The following is a 5,727-nucleotide window of genomic DNA, read 5'->3' as shown; positions in this document are numbered from 1 at the left end:
GGACAGTGGTATTCTTGATAGACTCCTTTTTTCACCAAAAAGAGTCAGAATGAAGTTGGGAAGTTAATTATTTGTTGCAGCATTTCTGAAATGTGAATAAATGAGAAAAGCTATTAAGTCTTCCCGAAAATCTTCCCGATTTTCACGGGAGATGCGTTCTGAGACCGACCGCGAAAGTTGAATTTCCGCGAAGTAAAGCTGCGGAAGTAAATACACTATTTTTGGCCAATGTTCCCTCTAATTTTTTTTTGGTGTGGGTGGAAAAGTATAGTGTCTGAGCGACAGTCCCTTTGGGACTGGGCGGCATAGAAGTATAAATAAAAAAATAAAGAAAGAAAGAAAGAAAGAAAAAAAATCCTTTCTTTTTTATTAAAAAAACCTAGTAATTAAAAAAAACCCCCAAAATCCATTACAGTGGTACCTTAAGATACGAACTTAATTGGTGCCGGGGGGAGGTTCGTAAGACGAAAGGTTCGTAAGACGAAACATTGTTTCCCATAGGAAACAATGTAAAGTCAATTAATCCGTGCAACCAAAAACCCCCCGCAAAAAAACGGCTTTCCGCGACTGCTGGGAAGCGGCGCGGCTCTTTTAAAAGGTGACAGCCGGCCTGGGGGGCTTGCCAGCACAGGGTTCGGGGGTGCTGGGAAGCCCCCCAGGCCGGCTGTCATCTTTTAAAAGAGCCGCGCCGCTTCCCAGCTGTCTCCTGAAGGCGGAAGTTCGGCTTTGGTGTTTGGCGTTCGGAGACAGCTGGGAACCCAGCGGTCTCCCGAACGCCGAAACCGGAAGGGGCAAGGTGGGGGGGCAGAAGGCTCCATTCTGTTCCCTGCCGGCCCGATTGAGCGGCCGGTGGTCTCCATTCAGGGAACAGAATGGAGCCTTCCGCGGCGGGGCTGGTAAGGGGGGGAGCCGACGGGGGAGCCGAGCCCAGCCCCGTGGCATTCGCTTTCCTCCCGCCCGCAGTTGACTGATCGTGGGCTCCTTCGCAACCTCGGAGAGCTTCCTGGTTTTCGTGAGCTTTCATGCCCTGGAAGCTCTCCGAAGTTGCGAAGGAGCCCACGATCAGTCTCGGCTGCGGGCGGGAGGAAAGCGAATGTCACGGGGTTGGGCTCGGGAAGGGGCAGCGAAGTCGGTGCCGAGGCACCCTAAGCCCACCGGTGACCGCCAAAGGGTTGGCGAAGGGAGGGTGCTGCGGCGACCCGACCAAGCCTATGGACGCGCCTCCCGCCGCTCTGCCCAATCGCAAAGCCAAAGGAGGCACGGGAGGCGGTGAATGTCATGTCCTCTGGCCAGTCACGGGAGGCAAGGCGGGGAATGTTGGGGGAGTGAAGGAAATTTAAACAGATTACGAAAAGCTCGGTGGTGGATGGCATTCCTTCCAGGAAAATGCCCAGCCCAGCCCCCGTGGAGGCGTTTTTCTAAAAGGAGTGCAATCACCACCACCGAGCTTTTCGTAATCTGTTTAAATTTCCTTCACTCCCCCAACATTCCCCGCCTTGCCTCCCGTGACTGGCCAGAGGACATGACATTCACCGCCTCCCGTGCCTCCTTTGGCTTTGCGATTGGGCAGAGCGGCGGGAGGCGCGTCCAATCGCAAAGCCAAAGGAGGCACGGGAGGCGGTGAATGTCATGTCCTCTGGCCAGTCAAGGGAGGCAAGGCGGGGAATGTTGGGGGAGTGAAGGAAATTTAAACAGATTACGAAAAGCTCGGTGGTGGATGGCATTCCTTCCAGGAAAATGCCCAGCCCAGCCCCCGTGGAGGCGTTTTTCTAAAAGGAGTGCAATCACCACCACCGAGCTTTTCGTAATCTGTTTAAATTTCCTTCACTCCCCCAACATTCCCCGCCTTGCCTCCCGTGACTGGCCAGAGGACATGACATTCACCGCCTCCCGTGCCTCCTTTGGCTTTGCGATTGGGCAGAGCGGCGGGAGGCGCGTCCAATCGCAAAGCCAAAGGAGGCACGGGAGGCGGTGAATGTCATGTCCTCTGGCCAGTCAAGGGAGGCAAGGCGGGGAATGTTGGGGGAGTGAAGGAAATTTAAACAGATTACGAAAAGCTCGGTGGTGGATGGCATTCCTTCCAGGAAAATGCCCAGCCCAGCCCCCGTGGAGGCGTTTTTCTAAAAGGAGTGCAATCACCACCACCGAGCTTTTCGTAATCTGTTTAAATTTCCTTCACTCCCCCAACATTCCCCGCCTTGCCTCCCGTGACTGGCCAGAGGACATGACATTCACCGCCTCCCGTGCCTCCTTTGGCTTTGCGATTGGGCAGAGCGGCGGGAGGCGCGTCCAATCGCAAAGCCAAAGGAGGCACGGGAGGCGGTGAATGTCATGTCCTCTGGCCAGTCAAGGGAGGCAAGGCGGGGAATGTTGGGGGAGTGAAGGAAATTTAAACAGATTACGAAAAGCTCGGTGGTGGATGGCATTCCTTCCAGGAAAATGCCCAGCCCAGCCCCCGTGGAGGCGTTTTTCTAAAAGGAGTGCAATCACCACCACCGAGCTTTTCGTAATCTGTTTAAATTTCCTTCACTCCCCCAACATTCCCCGCCTTGCCTCCCGTGACTGGCCAGAGGACATGACATTCACCGCCTCCCGTGCCTCCTTTGGCTTTGCGATTGGGCAGAGCGGCGGGAGGCGCGTCCAATCGCAAAGCCAAAGGAGGCACGGGAGGCGGTGAATGTCATGTCCTCTGGCCAGTCAAGGGAGGCAAGGCGGGGAATGTTGGGGGAGTGAAGGAAATTTAAACAGATTACGAAAAGCTCGGTGGTGGATGGCATTCCTTCCAGGAAAATGCCCAGCCCAGCCCCCGTGGAGGCGTTTTTCTAAAAGGAGTGCAATCACCACCACCGAGCTTTTCGTAATCTGTTTAAATTTCCTTCACTCCCCCAACATTCCCCGCCTTGCCTCCCGTGACTGGCCAGAGGACATGACATTCACCGCCTCCCGTGCCTCCTTTGGCTTTGCGATTGGGCAGAGCGGCGGGAGGCGCGTCCAATCGCAAAGCCAAAGGAGGCACGGGAGGCGGTGAATGTCATGTCCTCTGGCCAGTCAAGGGAGGCAAGGCGGGGAATGTTGGGGGAGTGAAGGAAATTTAAACAGATTACGAAAAGCTCGGTGGTGGATGGCATTCCTTCCAGGAAAATGCCCAGCCCAGCCCCCGTGGAGGCGTTTTTCTAAAAGGAGTGCAATCACCACCACCGAGCTTTTCGTAATCTGTTTAAATTTCCTTCACTCCCCCAACATTCCCCGCCTTGCCTCCCATGACTGGCCAGAGGACATGACATTCACCGCCTCCCGTGCCTCCTTTGGCTTTGCGATTGGGCAGAGCGGCGGGAGGCGCGTCCAATCGCAAAGCCAAAGGAGGCACGGGAGGCGGTGAATGTCATGTCCTCTGGCCAGTCAAGGGAGGCAAGGCGGGGAATGTTGGGGGGGGGGAGTGAAGGAAATTTAAACAGATTACGAAAAGCTCGGTGGTGGATGGCATTCTTTCCAGGAAAACGCCTCGGGGGGGGGGGGGGCGGCTGGGCTGGGCATTTTCCTTGGCGATCTTCCCTTGGCTTCCCTGGCCGCCTAGCGCTGCGATCTTCCGATGTTCCCTTGGCTTCCCTGGCCGCTTCCCTGGCGGCCAGGGAAGCCAGGGAAGATCAGAAGATCGCCAAGGGAAGATTGGAAGATCGCAGCGCCAGGCGGCCAGGGAAGCCAAGGCGGCCAGGGAAGCCAAGCCGGGAGCAGCGGCAACGCTGCTCCGGTTGCCTGGTCCTCTCCTGCCTCCCACGCTGTTGTTCCCCGCTGCGTCAGGCGCCGCCAGCCCCGAGTCAGACGCACCCTCGCTGCCGCGCCCAGCCGCTGCCCGCCACGTCCTAGCCAGAGCCTGAGCCGGCCCGCTCGGTTGCGCCTCCTCGCCCGCGGCCCGCCCACCCGCCCAGGATGCAGACCTGCTGCCTCTCCCGTGCCCGCCGCCGGCCTGATCCTGCGCCTCCTGCTTTCCCCCCCCAGCCAAAAATACAAAGGCGGTCTGCCGCCGCCCGCGGAGCAATGGGAAACTGAAGCTGCTGGCGGTTTCAGACTCCCTTTGCTCCACGCTGCTCCGCCCTGTCTGTCATGCGATGGCAGACCGTCTTTGTGTTTTTCGCTGAGGGGGGGAGCAAGAGGACCTTCCTGACTCCCTCCCCCAGCGTCGGACCTCCTGCCCTCCCTCCCAGCCAAAAACCCAAAGCGGCCTCCTGAACGTTTTCGTCTTACGTACCTGCCGCTGCCGCCGAGAAGCCCCGCAGCCCGGCTGTCACATTTTAAAACAGCCGGGTGGCTTCCCAGCAGCCTCTCCAAGCCGAACGCCAAACCCGAACTTCCGGGTTTGGCTCCGGGAGGCAACTGGGAAGCCCCCTGGCTGTTTTAAAAGGTGACAGCCGGGCTGCGGGGCTTCCCAGCAGCCTCCCGAACCGCCAAACCCGGAAGTTCAGGTTTGCCGTTCGTAACACGAAAAAAGTTCGTAAGAAGAGGCAAAATTTTTCTGAACCCCGGGTTCGTATCTCGGGTTGTTCGTAAGACGAGGGGTTCGTATCTTGAGGTACCACTGTACTATTAAAAGTAAAACTACCAGCAAAACTATTAATAAAAACAGGTGAGGACTCAGGTTTTTCCCCCTGTTATTTAAGTGCTTTTACCATATGTTTTAAATCAAGAGTCACTTCTCTCTCTGTTTCTCTTTCCTGTCATTTCTGCCTCAATCATTTTCTCATTTCTCTTTTTTTCTCATTTTTTCTATCATCTCTCTCTCTCTTCCTTCCACTCTTCTCTCTCTCTTTCTTCCTCTCTCACACTCTTCCTTCCTCTCTCATCTTTTTCTTTCTCTCTCTCTCTTTCTTCCTCTCTCACACTCTTCCTTCCTCTCTCATCTTTTTCTTTCTCTCTCTTTCTCTATCTTGCTTTCTTCCTCTCTCACTCTCTTCCTTCCTCTCTCATTTCTTTCTTTCTTTCTCTCGTTCTCTATCTTGCTTTCTTCCTCTCTCTCTCTTCCTTCCTCTCTCATCTCTTTCTTTCTTTCCTTCTCTCTTTCTCTATCTCTCCCCCTCTTGCTTTCTCTCTTTTTCTCTTTCCCTCTCTTGTTTTCTTTCTCTCACTCTTTCTCTCATTCTCTCTCTTGCTGTCTTTCTCTCCCCCTCTTTCTCTCTCTCTCTTTCTTTCTATCTTGCTCTGTCGCTCTCACTCTCGTTCTCCGGAGGCTGGCGAAAGTGATTTACAATGTGGGGTGCATGGGCCAGCACGCGCTCTCCCCATCTCCCTGCCAGCCCCCTGGAACATTCAAAATAAGAAAACCCTTCGCTCTTACTTTGAATGTGCAAAGTAGATGGGAGATGAGGAGAGCGCCCGCCGGCTGCCCCCCGCCCGCCCACTCCGCCTCTTTCTCCTCCGCTGCAAGAGAGGCGGGGCCGCCGTTCTCCGGAGGCTGGCAAAAGTGATTTACAATGTGCGGCGCACGGGCCGGCGCGCGCTCTCCTCATCTCCCTGCCAGCCCCACGGAACATTCAAAATAAGAAAACCCTTCGCTCTTACTTTGAATGTTCAAAGTAGATGGGAGATGAGGAGAGCGTGCGCCGGCTGCTCCCCGCCCGTCCGCTCCTCCTCTCTTTCTCCTCCGGAGAACGCCTGCCCTGCCTCTCTTGCAGCAGAGGAGAAAGAGAGGCAGAGCGGGTGGGTGGGAGAAAGGGCCGAGAGGTCAGGAGCGCG

Source organism: Erythrolamprus reginae, chromosome 1, assembly GCF_031021105.1.
Source record: "Erythrolamprus reginae isolate rEryReg1 chromosome 1, rEryReg1.hap1, whole genome shotgun sequence".
Classification (NCBI taxonomy): domain Eukaryota; kingdom Metazoa; phylum Chordata; class Lepidosauria; order Squamata; family Dipsadidae; genus Erythrolamprus; species Erythrolamprus reginae.
This window is presented reverse-complemented; position numbering follows the sequence as displayed.